The sequence below is a fragment of the Gossypium hirsutum genome, chromosome D09 (genome assembly GCF_007990345.1).
Source record: "Gossypium hirsutum isolate 1008001.06 chromosome D09, Gossypium_hirsutum_v2.1, whole genome shotgun sequence".
NCBI lineage: Eukaryota > Viridiplantae > Streptophyta > Magnoliopsida > Malvales > Malvaceae > Gossypium > Gossypium hirsutum.
The window spans coordinates 5,260,079-5,282,885 of NC_053445.1; the positions used below are offsets into that span (position 1 = coordinate 5,260,079).

The 22,807-nt window shown below is 32.9% G+C and overlaps 1 non-coding gene across 1 annotated transcript; it reads left to right on the top strand.

The window, feature by feature from the left end:
* Positions 1-3,795: 3,795 nt before the first annotated feature.
* Positions 3,796-3,902, top strand: LOC121221422 (small nucleolar RNA R71). The gene has a single exon (XR_005918813.1). It is a non-coding gene; the product is annotated as a small nucleolar RNA R71 (small nucleolar RNA).
* Positions 3,903-22,807: the final 18,905 nt, after the last annotated feature.

The following is a 22,807-nucleotide window of genomic DNA, read 5'->3' on the forward strand; positions in this document are numbered from 1 at the left end:
TGACTCCCTTTTTGTTGAGATTTGATTTGGTTAGTTGCCAAACTATGTTTCATCATTTGTTTTGTTGAATTTCTTTTGCAAAAGAGAAATTGTGATAAAAAAAGAAAAAAATATTTGAAAAATTTGAGGATCTTTTTTTTATAATTGAGCTTGAATCGTTAGTTTTATATTGTGTTGAAAAGCTCATTTTTATTATTTATTTCTTGTTGATGTGAATTCTTTTAATTCAACAAATGATTTTTTCTAGTTTGGTAACTTATCAACTCGATTCTCGATTTTAATCAATTTTTCTGACTTTTTCCATACCCGTAATCTAAGCCCCATTACAACCTTATAAAGACCTCTAGATTGGTGTGTCATCTCATACTATAGTGGTGGAGATTTGATTTTCAAGCAAGTCTATGGTAATAACATTTCTCGTTTGACTATTGAGTACATATTACTTGAACCTTAAACACTTTGAGTGAATCTTTAGTGAGGATGTTATTTCTTGTTGAGTTTTAATTTCAAGTAATTATTGAGATAGGAGAGATGCCTAATATTTTTAAACCTTGAAACTTTCTTCTTTGATTGCTTTGTACCATTTAGTGTCATTTTAGTGTGAATTTTCAATGCATGATTACTTGTAAATTATCCTAAGACATTATCGGTGGAAATAATAAATTGAGAGACGTTAACTTGAATGTGGGTTGAGAATTTTGCTTAATGATAAGCAAACGCTTAAGTGTGAGGATATTTGATATGTGCTAAAAGTAACATATTTTAGTCTCATTCTTAATGTGTTTTTAGGTGATTATTCAATGTTAATGGTGAATTTTATACTCCTAATCCTTTAAATTCATGTTTTTATACTTAGAAGAGAAATTTAGAGCAAAAGGAGTGAAAACTGAAATTTTGGAGCAAGGTACAAGGGCACACAGGCTGGCCCATTCCGCACGACTTAAACACACGACCATGTGACAGGTCATGTCAATTTTACGAATTGCACTTCGAACAGTGGAAAAACGTAATTTTTAGGGATTTCGGGCATTCTGAAACCTATATATGAAAAAATAAGAATATAGGAGTGAGCCTTCATAGAATACTCAAGAAAATAACTCGAAAAATACCATTGAAACGGATCCTAAAGCAGATTTCCATCAAGATTGAAGATTCCCTTTTGATTTGTTTAGAGATTATTATGAGTTTCTTTATTTCTTGTGGTTATATAGTATTTTGGATGTTTTTATTTGTAAGCATGAACTAATTTCCTAAATACCTAGGGAGTTGAACCCTATGATGGATTATGTCGTTTGATTTTTTATTTTACACAATAAATACTTAGATCTTGTTCTCAATTATGTGTAATTAATTATTGGTTTAATATTTCTAAACTATTAATCCATGTTGTGCTTAAATTAGAGGAGGAATATACCCTGTTTAAGAGTAGATCTTACGTAATTGAGTGGAGTTGCATGTAATTCTAGAAATAGGACGACATAAATCTACCGAATTAGAGTAAACTCTAATAGGAGAATCCATAAATTGCGTTAATGTGATAATAGGGGTTTTAATTAGAAAGAAATTTCATTTAATCCATCTAAAGTCAGTTACTCTTATTCTTGAAGAGAGATATTAGCATAATTTAGAGATTCTACTGATCAAGATACTAAGTGAAGAAATTGCGTAATTTAGATTGATAATTGCAGATGAAATCTAGGTGAATTCTTTCATGGGTAATGTTTCAATTATTGGTTATTATTCAATTATTTTTCCTGATTTTTTTGTCACATTCGTAGTTAATTAATTTAGTTAATTTCAGTTTTAATCAATCACTTGAATTTATCAGTTAAATAATAGAAAGACGGTAATTACTAGTACTTTTAGTCTTCGAGGGAATGATATCTTTGCTCATCGTAACTATACTATTAATTGATAGGTGCACTTGTCTTAGTACCATAAATGGGTTTGACCCTCTTGAATTAAGGTTCGAAGGGAACATTCGTGGATCCAATTTGTCTAGCAGTACTTTGTCCCTAACCTTGAATTAATTCGTTCTAATCACACGCACATCATGGTGTCGCTTTCTTTCTTCATCGTGTTTTCTTGGTTTCTCCACAACATTCATTTGTCATTCATCTAGCTCATTGAGTTGCACTATTCGCCATTCCCTTGTTGCTCAGGTTCTATCACCTTGAATGAAATATGGCTCCTACATGTTTTCATGAGAGGTTTCCTGCAAAGAACTTTGAGCCACATGATTACTAACATTAACAGAACAATTAGTATCATTTCGCTCACTAGGGACTCCCACAAAACTAGGTGCTTGAAAAGCAATCTATTCATCACTTACACGAAGCAGAACTTCACCAGTACCAACATCGATAATAGTTCTAGCAGTGGCTAAAAAGGGTTGACCTAAGATCATAGGTACGTCACTATCCTCATCCATGTCTAATACAACAAAATCAACAAGGAATATGAATTTGTCAAATTTTTACAAGTACATCCTCAATAATACCCCTAGGATATCTAATTGATTTATCAGCTAATTGAATACTCATCCTAGTATGTTTAGGTTTTCAGAGACCAAGTTGTTTAAATATCTTGTAGGGCATCATAACATTTATGCTAGCCCTTAAATCGGCCAGAACATTTTCAATATTTAAACTACTAATAAGACAATGAATAATAAAACTCTCTAGGTCTTTAAATTTGTTGGGTAGTTTGTTTTCGAGAATGACAGAGCAAAATGCATTGAGCTCCACAGTCGACAAGTCGTCTAATTTCCTTCAATTTGTTAATAGATCCTTTAAATTTTTTATATAATTCGGCATCTATCGAAGAGTTTCAACAAACAATAATTTAATATGCAAATTTTTTAAAAGCTTAAGAAATTTACCATATTGTTCATTTGTGTGATCTCTTTTCAATGTTGTTGGATATGTAATTTGAGGTTGGTATTCTCTAACCACTAACTTTTGATCTTTCCTACTTTCCTCAACCTCATCATCTTTCACAATAGCTTTTAGTATCGGTTTCTATTTACGTTCGACTAACCCTTCCATGTCTTGAAGAATAATTGGATGGATTTGCTCTCTTAGGTTAGTTTTAGTATTGCTAGGTAAGCTACCTTGTGGTCTTTTCGAAACAAGTTTGTCAAGCTGTCCAATCTAATTTTCAAGTCTTTGAATTGATGTTTGTTGATTTTTCAGTATTGTTTTAGTGTTTTGAAATCTAGTTTTGGAAACCAAAAGAAATTTGGCAAGCATCTATTCAAGGTTTGGTTTCTTCTTTTGCTGATAAGGTTGCTGAAAACCTGAAGGGGATTGTGTTCTCTGATTTCCTTGACCACCTCAAGAAAAATTGGGATGGTTCCTCCAACCTGCATTATAGTTATTACTATAAAGGTTATTTTGAGGTTTATAATTGTTACTCATAAAGTTGACTTACTTATTCTTTGTGCTAGAATCGAAGGGTAAACATTCTAAATTAATCATCCTTAATCCATTTGCAGCGCATTGCATCACTGAATTCACCTACGTAGAAAAGTATAAACCATCAATTTTCTTATTTAGTGCTTCCACTTGGCTTGACAACATAGTAACTGCATCTAGATTAAAAACACCGGTTGTTTTCATTGATTTTGTTTTAATGACTTGCCACTAATAATTATTTAGTGTCATTTCCTCAATAAACTCATAAACTGCCTCGATTGTTTTATTATTTAGTGTTCAACTAGCTGTTGTATCAATTAACTGCCTAGTTGAGGGATTCAAACCATTGGAGAAGGTTTGAACTTGCAACCATAAAGGTAACCCATGATGAGGGCACCTTCTTAATAAATCCTTGAATCTCTCCTATGCATCATATAATGTCTCTAAATCAATTTGGGCAAAAGAAGAGATGTCATTCCTTAACTTAGTTGTTTTAGTAGGTGAGAAGTACTTCAACAGAAATTTCTTGGTCATTTGAGCCCAAGTAGTGATAGAGCCTCGTGGTAAAAAATTTAACCACTATTTTACCTTACTCCTCAATGAAAATGGGAACAACTGTAAGCGACTGACATCATCAGTGGCGTCATTAATCTCGAATGTGCTGCAAATCTCTAGAAAATTGGCCAGATGAGTGCTTAGATCTTCATCTTGCAAACCATCAAACTGAACATACTATTGTACCATATGAATTGTGTTCGACTTCAGCTCGAAATTATTTGCAGCAATGGTAGGTCTCACAACACTCAATTCAGCCCCAATCAAAGTGGACTTGGCATAATCATACATAGTATGAGGGACAGGATCTACGGGAGGTAGTTGATTATTTATCACCCATCTCCACAGTAATATTATTGTCCTCTTGATCGTTTACTATATTTTGTTGACTTTTCCTTGTTTCTTTAATCTCTTGACGATTTCTACGAGCAGTTCTTTCAATCTTGCTGTCAAAAATCAATGGTCTCAATAGGTTCCTCTAGTCATAAACCAAAAGAACCTATTAAAAGAAAACTCAGAAAAATTAAAATGTAAAAATTAAATTAAAAATATATATAATAATAATGTAAAAAAATGGCTAAATTAATATAAATAAAGTTTTCCTAATATTTTAGTCCCCGACAATGGTGCCAAAAACTTTATAGTCACGAAATCAACTAAAACTACAACAAAGGCAAGTGCACCTTTTGATAAATAGTATAGCTACGGTGAGCAAAGATATCGTTCCCAAGGATTAAAAGTACTAGTAATTTCCATTTTCCTACTATTTAACCAACAAATTGGAGTGATTTATTTAAACTATAATTAACTAAAATAATTAACTAAAGAACTCAACAAAGAATAAATCAGGAAAATAATCGAATAATAACCAAGAAAAAGAGCAATACCTAGGAGAGAACCCACTTAGACTTCATCTGTCATCATCAATCTGAATTAAACAATTTGTTCACTTAATATCTTGATCTGTAGAAATCCCTAAATTATGTTATTATCTCTTTCAAGACTAAGAGCAACTGACTTTAGGTTGATTAATTGAAATTTCTATCTAATTAAAACATCTATTATCGCATTAACTCGATCTATGGAATCCCTTTTTAGATTTGATCTAATCCGGTAGATTTATGTTGTCCTATTTCTAGAATTGCATGTAACTCCACTCAATTATGCTAGATCTACTCTTAAACGGGGACTTTTTCTCCTTTGATTTAAACACATTAAACATGAATTAATACTCCGGTAATATTAAAATAAGAAATAAGCTCACATAACTGAGAATAAGATTTAAGTATTTATTGTGTAAAACAAAAAAATCAAATAACAAAATTCATCATAGGGTTCATCTCCCCTAGATATGTAGAAAATTAGTTTATAATTGTAAATAAAAACATCTCAAAAACAGTATAACCACAAGAAAAAAAGAAACTCACAAAAAACTTCAAAGAAATTAAAAGGAGGCCTTCAATCTTGATGGAAATCTACTTCAGAGTCGGCTTTAATGGTGTTCATTGAGTTGTTTTCTTCAATAGTCCCTGATGGCCACTTATTCTCTTCTTTTATTTGGTATTTATAGGTCTTAGAATGCCTGAAAAAGCTAAAAATGGCATTTTCCTCGTATTTAGAAAACAAATCGCAATATTGACATGGTTTGACACATGGTCGTATGGTAGTTTGTGTAGCTCCTGAAATCTGCTCTAATTGTCTGATTTTCGCTTGTTTTTCACTCCTTTTGCTCTCAAATGCTCTTCTAAGTATAAAAAATATGAATTTAAAGGATTAGGAGCATAAAATTCACTAATTTGCATGAATAATCATCCAAAAACGCATTAAGAATGGGATTAAAACATGCTACTTTTACCACTTATCTGTTGGATAATTTTTAAAAAAATAAATGTCATTAGAAATTAATTTTAGTTCTCCATTTAAAAATTAAAAGAATAATCTAAACTAGAGTAGGTTACGTATAAAGAGTTAGAGACAAATAAAAGTTGAACCTTAACCCCAAATTTGTTATATATATTTTTTAAATTCCTTAAAATATTTTTACAATAGTGTTATACACCAACGATCACCAACCCGAAATCTAGATAAGTTCCCAATTGCCTACCTGTAATCTGGCCTGACCCCACCAGATGGATGTGTGCGAGATGTACAACGAGAGATCTACTAGAGGAGCTCGCAGTATCAGCTTGCACGGGCCAAGGAAAGTTCTCGGTCTTAGTTCACAGATATCCAAGGAGTTTACATGTAGGTGTTCGTGAGGTCTCGCGTGCAAGCCAGAACGTTACACGTGTTTAGCATGCTTGACACCTGCTCAGAGCGTCAGTCCTATAAATAGTGGGATCAAGTCCATGAATACTAAAGTTAAATCATGAACAATAATAGTATGTATAAATACCCAATTGTCCCCTACAATGGGACACAACAGAGAATTACTCAACAATTAGTGCGGTGAACGTGGACAAACTTCCCTCCTATCTCCCCATCTATATCTATTGGGATTGGGGTTGTGACCCTCCAAGCAATATAAGAACACATTCCTCAGTGCTAGAAGGTCTTAAATAACCAAGAAACTGCCAACATGGAGCGTTTTCAGCTAAGCATCACCACTATCTGTCTTGATAATTTGCTTGAATGAGCACATATCCCAGCTCGGTGTAGACCACCCATTAGGAAAGCCAAACCCATATACGAGCTAGCATCTCACCCTGATATACTTCCCCCCAGTTTAGCCGAAGCTTAACACATCGATTCGCGATTATGGTTGTGCCTTTCCTGCAAAGAGAAAAGTAATAAAAACCCAATAAGTTTATTTGATTTTGGGCCATTAATAGGTACAAGCTTTGGAAAACCATGAGCAAAGGTCCTTCATTGCGGCAACAACAATCAATCAAATACACCACCATAATCCACTAAGAGAACCCACAAAGTTGACCTGGAGCAATCTCAAACTCTTAGAGCAGATGGCAGAAAAATAGATCTAGGGGCAGATGAAACCCAACTTCCAAGATGTAGAGGGGGAGCAAGAAACTACCATCACTGGTGTCGCTAAGCCTATACGACCCATCAGGAATTGAGAATTTGAAAACAAAGTTAGAGATTTGAATCCCCATGTGCACAAAGCTCGATGCATCTCTTTATCTTTTGTAGTGCAGATGAAAAAGGTTGGCTTCAATAAGGACCTTAGAAGTATGCTCTCATGGTGGGCAATGTGGAATTAGCTGGCCATGAGCTCCTTTCATTCTCGACATATCTCTGATGCAGAAAGAAGAAAAAAAAATAGAGGAAATTTAAAACCTAAGACAAGGAGTTACTGAGATTTACCTTGAAGAAAAGCTTTGACTGATTCTAGCAACAAAAATGCTAAGTTCGTGCATTTTAGGGTTTCAAAAATCCTTTTTTAAAGAAGCCTCTTCCCCCCACGTTTTGACGGTTCAAATGACCGAGGGACATCAGCGGTCAGATATATACAACCACGATTCAGCCGTACATGTGGCGGAGCTGACACCAGATTCCAATAGACACTGCGTATTCTGCAAGCTATAAGAAACACAAAGTAATGGCCCTAAAGAGCACCACTTTATAACCCTCCTTAGGCCCATTAGGGGCAACTAGATTGTTATACACCAATGATCACCAACATGAAACCCAGAGAACTGCCAGGGGAGCTCACAATATCAGCTCACAGGAGCCAAGGGGAGTTTGCGGTATCAGTTCGGATCATATCCAAGAAGTTTATAGGTAGGCGGTCGCGAGGTCTGGTACGTGAGCTAGAATGCTACACATGTCCAGCATGCTTGAGGCCTGTTAGAGATTAGTCCTATGAATAATGGAGTCAAGTCCATGAACAATGGAGTCAAATCATAAATAGTAATAGTATGCATAAATACTCGATTGTCCCCTTCAATGGGACACAACACAGAATTACTCAACAAATAGTATTGAGAAATAAGGATAATTTATGTTCATCCCTGCAAAACTTTTAAATATTTTAAATTATATTGTAAAATAGAAAGCTTGATATTATAGATTAAGTAAAATTATTTTCAAAAACTCATTAGATAATATTAATTCAATTCTACCAACAAGTGAATGAAAGAAGTGATACAAGACTTTTTCTTAAGTATGTATATTGCGCTGTAATATTAAAGTCATCATTGTTGAAACAGGAGCGAAGGCAAAAAAAAATTTAGGGGAGACCGTAATTAAATTGTAATTTTTACAATAGTAAAAATACAATTTTTAAAGAATTAAATCAAAATTTTATCATTTTAGGGAGACAAAGTGTAATTTTACCTTTACTAATTTAAAATATTAAAGGGCTAAAATGAAAATTTTTATATTTTAGTAGGGCCCGGGGCCCCTACTAGCCCCCTAGATTCACCCCTGAAAGAATTTTACTCAAATATTACTTTTAGCTCAAACAAAATTTAACTCAAACTATACAATAGATGAAAATATTTGTGCTTAAAGTCAATTTTTATTAATTTTGTACTTTGTGTTATAATCAATCAAATAGGTATATAGGTATATTTATATTAGTTGTTAAGTACATACAATCCTGGCTGTCGATAAAGCTAGAAGGGAGGAATTAGCAAAAGAGTGTTTGCCCCTTGCCCAAAATAATGGGCATTATCCTTGGTGAGTGATAGCAAAGGTGATTGTTCTTTACAACTTGAGAAGAAATTTCCAAGAATGTCACTCTTGACCCTTTCTGATGACGAGAGATTCCACATTTTTATTTATAGCCATTCAACATATAAGGAGAATTAGTATCACAAGTCTAAAATTTATTTATGCTAATACATGTGAGTATTTCTAGACATTTGAGTGAAATATATTACATAAAAAAATTATATCCAGAAAATGATAGAAAAGGCTTTGGGCCACAATTAAATCAACATATGTAAATTGTTATACGAAATTAAAGATGGAATCGTCAATGTCATGACATCAACATATATAAACACAATGTTTCTTTCATCAATTCTCATAAAGATGAAATGGTTAGAAAAGAAACAGTTTCTAAAAATGACTACGCCAAAAATGGCCAAACCATTATGAGGGTTTGATTATTTACAATAATTTGACTCGGTTTAGTGGTTTCTATACTACTTTTAATTTTTAAGGTGTCCTACTTATTTTAATAAAATGAGTTGTTTTTATGATTTTGGACATTATCAGGTATAATTTCAAACTCTTTTCAATAATTTTTTTTAAAAGGGTTTAAAATTTTCAAGTTAATAAAAATAAATAACTCTTATAAAATATATTTTTTATGTAATAAACAAATTAATTATAAATTAAATAAGAAATAAAATTTGAATTGATTCAGATAATTGTGATCTTTTAACTTACATTTCAAAAATCATCTAAACACCATAATTCAAATATGTTTTTAATTTCTCGATTAACAATGCTTGCTAGTCAAATGGTTCGAGTGTGTTAAAATGTATTATCCTCCTATTTATGATTTGAGGAGGGACAATGAGTAGTTCTAGGCATTATATAAAAAAATAACAGGTATATAATTAAAATCTATAATGAAATTGTTTAAAAATAAAAATAAAAATTTATTAAAAATTATGATAAAAGAATATATATAATAGAATAATTATATATGATTTCAAAAATTTACTTAAATTACTAACATAAGTAATAAGACAATTTTAAAAATATAATGTTCTGTATAATACAACTATTGAAATAAAATTATTATACTTTTCTTTCTCAGCCAACAAAAGATTTTATTAAAAATATATAATAATAAAAAATCAACCACTCAAACAGTGGGATTACTATAACAACAATTCACGAAAATCACCAAATCAAAACAACAAGAAGAGACATTACAAAAACCAGCAAGAAAATACAAACAACTGCCCAAGGGTGAAGGCAAAAAATTTTGGGTCGAAATTAAATTGTATATTTTATGATAGTAAAAATATAATTATTTTAATAGTTAGTTTTTTATAATTTTTAAAAGATCAAATTAAATTTTATCATTTTTGAGAGGATCAAAGTACAATTTTACCATTACTAATTTAAAATTTTATAAATTCTAAAAAAGTCCTAAATGAAAAAAAATTATTTTAGGGGAGTCGAGCCCCTACCAACCCTTTGACTTCGCCATTGCAACCACTAGTAAACACCCAGCAAAAAGTCCACTATGCCCAAAGAAATTTATTTTAAGTCCACCAAGCCGCCCATTGTACATCCCCCTGTTTAAGTCAACGATTACGAGGATGACCCACCTCGTTAGAACAACGACACTAGGGTGTGTGCGACACTATCGATGGATGAATGTATGGTGTCACATGGGCCAGTTGTGGAGAAAACGTGGGGATTGTCAACGATACCGGATGCATCGGTGTTGCTAGTGCCATCAACGTGTATTTTCACTCAATTAAACCATTCAAATAACTTAAAATAATTAATTTAACTTATAACCCTTAATAATGAGAATTTTACAAATCAACCCCAATATTTTACCTTTTATGCAATTTAGTCCTAAATCCCAAAATTTACAATTTAATCACAATTAACTAAAATTCATGTTAACTGAATTTCCTATAACTTCTAAACAACCCATATTTTCCATCAATTGACAATATTTACATTAAATTTTTACTATTTTCACAAATAAACCCTTAAACATTAAAGCCACTCAAAAGTACTTAACAAAACTTGTTTATTTAACAACCAAATTTAATACTCAATCATCTAAATTCACAACACAACAATTACATCCATAGCATAATTCAAAACATTTAATAAATTCACAAATTGACCTCAAACTAGTTAAATTAATACAAGCTCAAAAAGATAAAAATCACTAAAAACGGTGCTTGAAAACATACCATGCATGAAATTTAAGCTTTGGCCGAAAGCTTCATTCGCCAACAATGGTGTTTCGGCTAACACCTCTCCGAATGAAAGAGATGATACCTTTTTCTTTATTTAATTTCAAGTTTAATTTACCATTTTACCCTTTAATATTAAACCAAATTTAATCAAATGCCAAGCCATGATCATCACTATTCTTAAAATTGGAAAAATTACTACTTAAGGCCCTTATTTCATGCTTTTATATCCATTTAATTCAATTAAGGCTATAGTGACTAAGTTTTACATCTATTACAATTTAGTTCTTTTTCCTTAATTAACTATTTAAACATTAAAATTTCTTGACCAAATTTTAATATAACCCTAATAACACTCCATAAATATTTATAACATATTTATAGGCTCGTTTTCTAGATTTAGGTTGATAGAATTGGTATGTTTATAAATGTTTTAACTGTGTTTATGTCCATTGAATGTATGTACAAATGGAGGAGGTTGTTAGGCAAGGTTTGCCTTTGGAATGGCTTGTTTTAGGGGCTAATTATGGAGCACACGGCCTGCGACATGGACTGTCACATGACCGTGTGTCACACACGGTTTACTTACACGACCATGTATCCTATTGTTTTTAGGAATAGGTTTTACACGGTCTAGCACACAGCCTACGACACAGCCATGTGTCTTAAAAAAGTTTGTTACACGGATTGAGACACGCCCAGCGACACGGCCGTGTGAACTAATTTGAATATACACACAGGCTGGGACACGGCCGCGTGTCTGGACTTCGAATGTCCACACAGTCTGAGTTGTGACACACGGCATGGTCATACAACAATGTGTCCCCTGTTTTTAGAATTTTCAACTTTTTCCTAATTTTTCCGTTTTGTTTCGAATTGACCCCAGAATGTTTCCAATCTATTTTTAGGGCCAGGAAAACACGGTTTAAGGCTCATATGCATATATTTAATTATGAATAGAATGTGATTTGATTATTTGTTTTTATGATCAATTATAGTTTGTAAATAATGTTAATTTTTGAAATGTTATCGTAATACTCTGTGACTCCAAACCGGCGACAAAGACGGGTTAGAGGTGTTACGTAGATGTTGCTGAGTTGCTTTAACCTTTTCTACACATAACTATACTCTCAAATCCATATTTGATTATGAGATCATGCCTTAGTTTTAAGATTTTCCCTTAGATTTCTCTTAAGATTAGCCTTAAAACTTTGGGTGATAGGTGACTAACCAACCAAGTCTGAATTGATTATTGACAACTTCACTTTTTAGTTTTTCGTGTCTATCTTGTTAGGTTCATCTCTAGCATGTTATGACAACTTAGTGATTCCACTATGGACTCTACTTTTGAGAGTCGATCTACTTTAGGGCTTAGCTTTTAAGTTTTTTTTTATAAGTTGTATATGTGACTTTATTGATTAATTGATGCGAGTTTTTTTTCTGTTACTTGTGTTTACATTTGTTGTAAATTATCATTCACTTTACACATGAATTTGATTCTATTCGCTGATCTGTTCTATTAGGAAGAGTGGTCTCGGGCTTTCATGTGGCCATTTTCATAGTATAAATTGTTTTTTTAAATCGATAGTAAATTTATCATTTATTTATTTAGTTATTGAAGACTTTATGTGTCAATGTTTATAATTCATTAAAAGTAAAAAAATATATAATGTTCAATGGTTCAAATTTCTTTTATAAAATTAATATTAAAAAAATTATAATGCAATGTTGTTTAAATCATACTAAATTATCCGATTGGACTGGGAATTGATCGAGATATTGATCTAGAAAGGTGAAAAATCAGGTGATCTGCAAACTAGGCTAAAAACAGTTGAATTGATTGAATTGTATTTTATAATTATTAATATTTTTATTTTATGATTTTTATAATAATTTACTTGATTTGAATCTTACAGACTAAAAATAACAGCCTAATTGATTCGATTATTGAAACGATTCCAAAAACATTAATATAATATTTAACTTGAATTGTAAGCTTTTTGAATTATATATTAAGATGTTCAAATTTAATTTGCTGCAATTTAATTTGGATTCTTCAACTTAAAGATAACCAATCTGATTTAAGCTAAACCCAAGTAGTTTACAACTCTAGTATTTAATATTACTAGCTTCTAATGTCACAAGTATTATGTGTGATTTTGCACATTTAATATTTAATTAAATTTTAAATATTTAATTTTTAATTGCATTAATTAACATAAAATAACATTTCTTATTTTAATTATTAGATATTGTTAGAATTATGTGACCCAAATTCTAAGAGATTGCTTGCAAGTCAAGTTAAACAAAAATATATTTTCTTTCTAGAAGATTTAGCATTTATTAGTATAGTTTATTTGACTTACTAATTTAGCTTATAAATAGGCTCCTTTACAATCTTAGAATTAAGAGACACCCATTAGATTAGAACTCATAACACATTCAGAGAATTTTGTGTTTACGTTTGAGGGTTCTTTGTTTTTCGGGTTTTCGGGGTTTAGTTTTTATCTCCATCTTTTGTACTCTTCATTCTTTTGCCATTATAGTAAAATTATCTTTGCCCGTGGTTTTTTATCCTCTTTTGAAGGGTTTTTCCACGTTAAATTTGTGTGTTCATCTTCTCAATTTCTTCTACTATTTTTACTTGTTCGTTGCTTAATCGGGACGATCCTAACAAGTGGTATCAGAGCTAGTTTAACTTTCATAGATCAGCCCGTTCAGAGATGGCAGCAACAAGGTTTGAAATTGAGAAGTTCGATGGTGAGACAAATTTCAATCTGTGGCAAGTTCGGATGATGGCAATTCTAGTTCAAAATGGCTTGAAAAAGGTTGTTACAGGGAAAAAGCCTGAGAATCTAAATCAAACAGAATGGGAAGAGCTTGATGAAAAGGCCTTGTCTGCAATCCAGTTGTGCCTCGCGAATACAGTATTGCAGGAGGTATTGATGGAGAAGACCTCATTCGCCTTGTGGAAAAGGTTAGAAACTCTTTATGCGACTAAGTCTCTGGCTAACCGTTTAGTGTTGAAACAACGTCTATTTACGTTTCGCATGAACGAAGGTGAGCTTCTTAAAGATCACATCAGTCAATTCATCACTCTTTTAAATGATTTAAAGAACGTTGAGGTTCATATTGACGATGAAGATCAAGCTATGCTGTTATTATGCTCTTTACCCTCTTCATACAAGTCTTTCAGGGAAACCCTGATTTATGGTAGAGACAAACTCTTGTTCGAAGATGTGAAGGGTCATTTCTTGAGTAGAGACAAACTCGACAATGAGTTTGGTTTGAATAGCAAAGAAGATAGGCAAGCTTCCGTTTTGGTAGCATCAAAGAAATGAGACAAAATGTGTCGCTATTGTAAAAAGTTAGGTCACGTCAAAGCAGATTGTTATAAACTGCGAAATAAAAAAGCTGCTGAGAGTAACGAGGAAGATGTAGCTGGTGCTAATTTGGTCGATGAAGGCGATGATGATTTCTTGTTAGTGTCAACGAGCGATAATTCCAAGCTTACGTCTGAGTGGATCCTAGATTCAGGATGTTCTTTCCACATGTGTCCTAATAGAGAATGGTTCTCCACATACAGTTCAGTTGAAGGTGGAGTTGTGCACATGGGAAACGATTCATATAGTAAAATAATCGGTATTGGTACTGTTAAAATTAGGATACACGATGGGACGATTAGGACACTCTCAGATGTCAGGTATGTACCTGATTTACGAAAGAATCTCATCTCCTTGAGTATTTTAGACTTGAAAGGATGCAGAATCAACATCGAGTCGAGCAACATTAAAGTATCTCGTGGAGCTCTCGTTTTGTTAAAAGGTAAAAGAACCGGCAGTCTTTATATTCTGGAAGGTTCTACAGTGATCGGTGAAATCGAACGTCCCTCGTCCGTTACGGAGTCAAAGTCAACTCATTTGAAGCGGAGGCAACTTGGTCATAGGAGGGAAAAAGGTATGACTGTTTCGTTGAAGAGAGGTTCTCTTTTGGATGCAGGTTTTGAAAAGTTAGGGCACTGTATTCGTGAAAATCAGACTCGGGTTAGTTTTGATTTGGCAGTGCACAAGTCGAAGGCTAGAAATCTTCCAGCTTCTAAGCATAGATTCGACTCAGTTAATTCCCTGCATAGTTCAAGATAGGCCCGTGGCGGGTTTTGGCAAAGATGGCATTGAAAGAATTCGTGTCAAGGTGGAGATTGTTAGAATTATGTGACCCAAATTCTAAGAGATTGCTTGCAAGTCAAGTTAAACAAAAATATATTTTCTTTCTAGAAGATTTAGCATTTATTAGTATAGTTTATTTGACTTACTAATTTAGCTTATAAATAGGCTCCTTTACAATCTTAGAATTAAGAGACACCCATTAGATTAGAACTCATAACACATTCAGAGAATTTTGTGTTTACCTTTGAGGGTTCTTTGTTTTTCGGGTTTTCGGGGTTTAGTTTTTATCTCCATCTTTTGTACTCTTCATTCTTTTACCATTATAGTAAAATTATCTTTGCCCGTGGTTTTTTATCCTCTTTTGAGGGGTTTTCCACGTTAAATTTGTGTGTTCATCTTCTCAATTTCTTCTACTATTTTTACTTGTTCGTTGCTTAATCGGGACGATCCTAACAGATATAATTAAAATATATTAACTTATTATAAAAAATATATGTTTCTTAAATTATTTTTTGTTAATGTTACACAATTATATATATATGCATCTGTCAATATGCAGCCTTGATTGGATTTGTGTTTTTGTATGTTTCAAATCGTTTTTGTTGCCTTTTCTCTGTTTGCTGTCATTTTCTTATGGAATTGGATGTTTAATGCTGACTTGTACCATACAATTCCCTTATATTTTTATTGCAGGAGAAGATATTAAGCTAGTTTGTTTATTTGTAGGGAAAATCTGAAGAAGATCATATGAACAATCAGAACGGTTTCGACAGGAGTTGAAATTGAAAGTTCAAGAGTTGTAGAAAGAGCAGTAATGGCGTCGAGAAAAATGGCGATGAGGGTATGTTGGATCTGTTAATATCCTTTGCTTTCCTTAATTGTTCCCGCTCAATAAAGGCTTACTATTACTATGATGAGTTAATCACCTCTTCTTATTTCATCTTCAGTGTTGGGATCGACTTGATTAAGTAATGAACAAGTAAAAATAGCGGAAGCAATTGAAAATTTTAACACACAAATTCAACATAAAAAAATCCGTCCAAAGAAAAAAAAAACTACGGCGAAATATAATTTTACTAAACTGGAGGCTATTTTACCAAAATAATCCAAAAAAATTTATATTTACAAAAATAACCCAGGTTTAAAAACAACCACCAAAATAACCTGAAATAAACAGTAAAATGGGGTGGTGGCCTGTAAATGGCCGGCACCACCTGGTATTTTGGACCCATGATTGCTTGATAATTGTGTTAGACTTAAAAAAAATGATTTTTTTGGTTCTGGCCTGTCAATGGCTAGAACCAGTGAATTTTTTTAAAAAAATCTATCATACTAGTATACAGGGAAAAAAATTTTGGTGGTGGCCTGGCATAGCCGGCACCACCTTTATGTAAAAAACAAAAATTTACTTTTTGGGTTGTCATTGGCCAGCACCAGTGTACGAAAAAATTTAAAAAAAAATTTGGTGGTGGCTTGCCAATGGCCGGCACCACCTTTATGTAAATTTTTTTTTTACATTTTGAGTTGTCATTGGCCGGCATCAGTATACGAAAAAATTTAAAAAAATTTTGGTGGTGGCTTGCCAATGGCCGGCACCACCTTTATGTAAAAAATAATTTTTTTTTACATTTTGGGCTGTCATTGGCTTGCACCAGTATATGAAAACTTTTAATTTTTTTTTGTGGTGACCTGGCAATGGTCGGCACCACCTTTATATAAAAAAAATTTACATTTTGGGCTGTCATTAGCCGGCACCAATATACGAAAAAATTTAAAAAAAATTTTGGTGGTGGCCTGCCAATGGCCGGCACCACCTTTATGTAAAAAATAGTTTTTTTTTTACATTTTGGGCTGTCATTGGCCGACACCAGTATACGAAAAAATTTTTAAAAAAAATTCGGTGGTGGCCTGCAAATGGCCGGCACCACCTTTATGTAAAAAAATTTTACATTTTGAACTGTCATTGGCCGGCACCAGTATACGAAAAAATAAAAAAAAAATTTGGTGGTGGCCTGCCAATGGTCGGCACCAACTTTATGTAAATTTTTTTTATTTTACATTTTGGGCTGTCATTGGCCAGCACTAGTATACGAAAAAATTAAAAAAAATTGGTGGTGGTTTGCCAATTGCCGGCATCAAGTTTATCAAATATATATATAAGGACAATGATCTTCCATTTTGTTTAGTTTGAATTTTTTTTCCCTCTGTTTAGAAGAAACGAATTTTTTTTTAAATGAGTTCCCAAATATTGTTTGTTTATGTTCATTTCGATGGAGAAAAATAGGAATGAGATTCAACAAACAGATTTTGCTGTCGGATTTAAAACGAAAAATCAATACAAAGATAGCAAGCCGTTGCGGGAAGCAAATGTTGAGATTGTTTTACAGATTTCCGGTTTCAACTGATCTGCTAAAGTTCTCAGAAATGGAGCTTGAAGATGATGATGGTTTAGGGACAATGATAGTAATTTATTGCCCTCCTGAAATAGAAAATCTTAGCCCAGTTGAGTTGTTTGCGGAGATAGCTGAACCAGATCCCATTCAAGTGGTAATTCCAGCAAGCCAGCGCTCCGGAATTGATTTTGATCTTAATGTCTCTTGGGAAGATCAGTCAGGTTTTGGACGGTCATTATCTATGCCAACTCCCGAAAATCCAAAATGAAGCATCCGACTCATCATCACAGTACATGGATCCGGATCCGTTGCATGAATTTCCTCCATCGTTTGAAGATATTTTTGGTGACAACCTCCACCCTCAACATTCGACATGATCCGGATCATCATCCTCATACCACCCGGAGTTCCATCCCGAAGCACGTACACCCACCACTGAGGATATTTTTCCATCGGCACCTCCGGTCACGCAATACCAATTAAGTCCCGATTATGGTGTATATAATTATTCTACCTTTCTAACTACACTGGATGGGACGCCGGATGCCGAACCGAGCAATTATCAAATGCCTCGGCAAGGTGCACGGCATCGCCAACGGAGGCATCCGGACCATTACATGCCAGCGCCGGGGATGTCACCGGGATCACGACAATTTTAATTTTTTCTATTAATTTTTACTTAATTTAAAATTATTCTGTAAATATTTCTTTTATTTTTAAATAATTATTTAATTATTTAAAATTATTCTGTAAATATTTCTTTTTATTTTTTCCTGTTAATTTTTACTTGATTTAATTTCACTAAAATAATTATTTGTTTAAATAAATGACTTCGTAATATTTAAAAATTAATAATTCAAATAAGTAATACTACATGACAAATTTAATTTACATACACAATAAAAACGAAACCTTAAATCCTAAACAAGTATATGAAATTTACAGATATAAAAAAATACAAATATTTTTGAGAAATAATACAATTATTTTCAATACTAGTTTCTTCACAATTAATCGTCTTCTGCTTGAATCAGGTCTATGTTGCAGCGGTACTAGTTTCTTCACAATTAATTGTCTTCTACTCTAGACCTTTTCTTCTTCCATTGTCCCATGAGATACCTTTTCATGGAGACTCTACTAACCGGTTCCAATCAAAACCTAGTTGCGGAATAAACTCTATTGCACCATAGATAATGTCCATTTGCGTTGGACAACTCGATTAGCCATCTACAGTGCAAATAATCATCCAAACCTTAATAGCATAACCTTTAGGGTGAACATGACAGTATATAATTCAACTCCATTAAAATATGACAGTATATAATTCAACCCCAAAAGTTGGTTCTACACTACGAAAAACTCCATATGCAATCCGATCCAAAAGAACTCATTTCATGATATACTACAAAATACTCTCATTTTGATGGCTCTCTTAAAAAAAGTTTTCATTCCATTTACACTATCAGAACTCAAACCACTCACTATATATAAAGTTTAATGACGGCCATTGGCAGGCCACCACCAAATTTTTTTTTCAATTTTTTAAAATACTGGTGCCGGCCAATGACAGCCCAAAATGTAAAAAAAAATATTTTTTTACATAAAGGTGGTGTCAGCCATTGGCAAGCTACCACAAATTTTTTTTAAAATTTTTTCGTATACTAGTGTCGGCCAATGACAGCCCAAAATGTATTTTTTTTTACATAAAGGTGGTGCCGGCCATGGCCAGGCCACCACCAAAACAAATTTTTTTTTAAATTCTTTCGTATACTGGTGTCGGCTGATGATAGCCCAAAATGTAAAAAAAAATTACATAAAGGTGGCGCCGGCCATTGGCAACCCACCATAAATTTTTTTTATTTTTTTGTTTACTGGAACCGACCAATGACAATTCAAAATGTAAAAATAAAATAAAATTTACATAAAGGTGGTGCCGGCCATTGGCAGGCCACCACCAAAAAACAATTTTTTTTTATTTTTTCGTATACTGGTGCCGGCCAATGACATTTCAAAATGTTAATTTTTTTTTACATAAAGGTGGTGCCGGCCATTGGCAAGCCACCACAATTTTTTTAAAAAAATTTCTTCCTATACTGGTGCCGACCAATAACAGCCCAAAATGTAAAAAAAAATTTACAAAAAGGTGGTGTCGGCCAATGACAGCCCAAAATGTAAAAAAAAAATTTACATAATGGTGGTGCCGGCCATTGTCTGGCCACCACCAAATTTTTTTTTAAATTTTTTCGTATACTGGTACAGCCCAATGACAGCCCAAAATGTAAAAAAAAATAATAACTGTTGACACCATTTTTTTGTGAAAACGGGGTCGACTTGGGTTTTGGAAGATGAAATCGAATGTGGGAGTCGCCACCAATCCTTTTTGATAAGGTGTGATCGGATCACCTTGAAAAGTGATTGTTTTTAATAAATGATTTGATTTTATTAAAACAACGATTTTGGTCCACAAAATTCAGAAAAATGGGTTCGGGAGTCAGTTACGTATGAGGAAGGATTAGTACCCTCGTGACGCCCAAAAATTGGTACCTTGTTGATTAGTTAATGTATTAATGTCGAATATTGAAAACTTTAAAGAGCTTTAAAGTACGATCCTTAGAAAACTCGAATGACGTGGATTAAGATATAAGAGGATATTTGGCTATTTGGTCCAACGAGAAATCGAAACCCAACACATTAGGGCACGTTTTCTCGAATTTCCAAACGCAAAACATTGTCTTATTTTGAAATTATTAAAAGGATATTTGGCTATTTGGTCGAACGAGAAAATCAAAACCCAGCACATTAGGGCATGTTTTCTCAAATCTCCAAATGCAAAAAATTACCTTTGAAAATTTAAAAGGATATTTAGCTATTTGGTCGAACGAAAAAAAATCGAAACCCAGCACATTAGGACACGTTTTCTCAGATTTCCAAACGCAAAACATTGCCTTACTTTGAAATTTTAATAGGATATTTTGCTATTTGGTCGAACGAAAAAAAAATCGAAACCCAGCACATTAGGGCACATTTTCTAGAATTTCCAAACACAAAATATTTTCTTACTTTGAAAAATTTTCCTTTTTGAAGTATGGTGTTAATATGCATAATGGAATAATGAATATGATAATATGAATGAAAATAATATGAGAAAAAACGAAAAATAAAAATTAAAAAAGAATAAATCAATCATGTATATACAATAACAAATAAATAAATAAACTAAAACATAAAAAAATAGACATATAAATAAATAAATGAATGAACATGAAGTAAAAATAATAATAATAACAATAAAGGAAAATAGATAAAAATCATAAAATATGAAAATATGTTTGTACATATAAGGGAAATATATATGTATGTATATACATAAAATTATAAAAATATGAAAAAAAATATGTTTTAAAGTTATTAAATATAAAAGTTTATGTAAGTATATATATATATGTATATTTATGAAAATGAAATATATATATATAAACATATATGTAGGTATGTGTAAATATTATATAATATATATGTACGGGCATAATGCATATATGTATGTATATATATATGAAATAAAAATAAAACTAAAAATAATATAAAACTAATTAATATATTATCACAATAATAATGAATAAATAAAAGAAAAATAAAACTAATAATGATCAATAATAATAGTAATAATATGAAATTTATTAAGAAAATAAACAAAATAACAAAAGGACTAAACTAAAAATTTAAAACGAAATTCAGGGTTAATAGCAAATAAATAAAAGAGAAAGGACCAAACTGAACGCGCTGAAAAACTAGGAGGGGCAAATGGGAAATAATCCCATTCTTGCAAGTGTAGAGTTCCAGTATGGATTAAATTGAAAAACAAAAGAAATCATAGGGAAAAATTAAAAAAACTAAAAGACTTGATTATAAAACCATTAAAAAGCGGAAGGGCTAAAAGTGCAATTAGCCCATCCCTTGAAAACACGCGGATCCCCCTGGAGCGGGTCGGGTCGGCCAATGGGTCAGGTCAAAATGGCGCCGTTTTGGTACCTGAGAAGGCTGCCCAAAATGACGTCGTTTTGGAAGCATATTAGCTAATTTTTTTCAAAATTTTCGTTCTTCCCCCTCTTTTCAGAAAAAATTCAAAAATGCTCTCTCTTCCCCCCTTCTTCTCCCCAAAATCCGGCCAGCGGTCTGACTGAGATCCACCGTACCGGGCTCCGGCGCCACCGGGGAGACCAAAGTTTCCTCTTTTTCTCTTTAATGCACTCCCTTGGCCTCCCCGAGCACTTCGGCGCCACCGATGAGGGTAAAAATCTTTCCTTTTTATTCTTTTTTGTTTCGAAATAGAAAAGAAAATAAAATAAAATAACGAAAAAAGAAAAAATGCAACCACCTTCTTTGTTTTTTTATTTCTTTTTCTTCAAATCTTGTAAAGAGTTACAAAAAGAGATCCCCCCCTCTTTACAATGGGTTACAATCGGTTTTTTATACCGAAAATAAAAAATAATACAAAATCCCCCTTTTGCTTGTTGCTGTTTTTTGGTCTTTTTCTTTTGTTGTTTGTATATAGGTGATTGATGTTGATAGAGCAAGTGGGTATGGTGATAGGACGTGCGGCCGTGGCCAAAAGGCAGGTGGCAGCCAGGAATTAGGTGCGGCGGCAGCACTAGGGTTTCAAAAAAGCTGAAACCCTAGTTTAACTAATTGGTTTTAGGCCTGATTTGGGTGTTGGACCTGGTTGGGCTTGGGTTGTGGTGTATTGGGTTTTGGGCTGGGTAAAATATTGGGCTGTACAATAACATAAAGGTGGTGCCGGCCATTGGCAGGCCACCACCAAAATTTTTTTTTATTTTTTCGTATACCGGTACTGGCCAATGACAGCCCAAAATGTAAATTTTTTTTTACATAAAGGTAGTACCGGCCATTGGAGGCCACCACAAAAAAAAATTCCTTGTATACTAGTATGATACGATTTAGAAAAAAATACACTGGTTCCGGCCATTGGCAGACCAGAACCAAAAAAATTATTTTTTTTAAGTCTGACACAATTATCAAGCAATCATGGGTCCAAAATACCATGTGGTGCCGGCAATTGACAGGCCACCGCCCCATTTTACTATTCATTTCAGGTTATTTTGGTGATTGTTTTTAAACTTGAGTTATTTTTGTAAATATAATTTTTTTTGGATTATTTTGGTAAAATAGCCTAAAATGGCAAAAGAACGAAAAGTATAAAAGATGGAGATAAAAACTAAACTCCGAAAACTCATTAGAGATTAGAACTCATAACACGTTTAAAGAATTCTTTGTTTTCGGGCTTTCGAGGTTTAGTTTTTTTATACATCTTTTGTACTCTTCGTTCTTTTGTTATTATAGTAAATTTAACTTTACTCGTAATTTTTTATCCTCTGGGGTTTTTTTTCAAATTAAAGTTG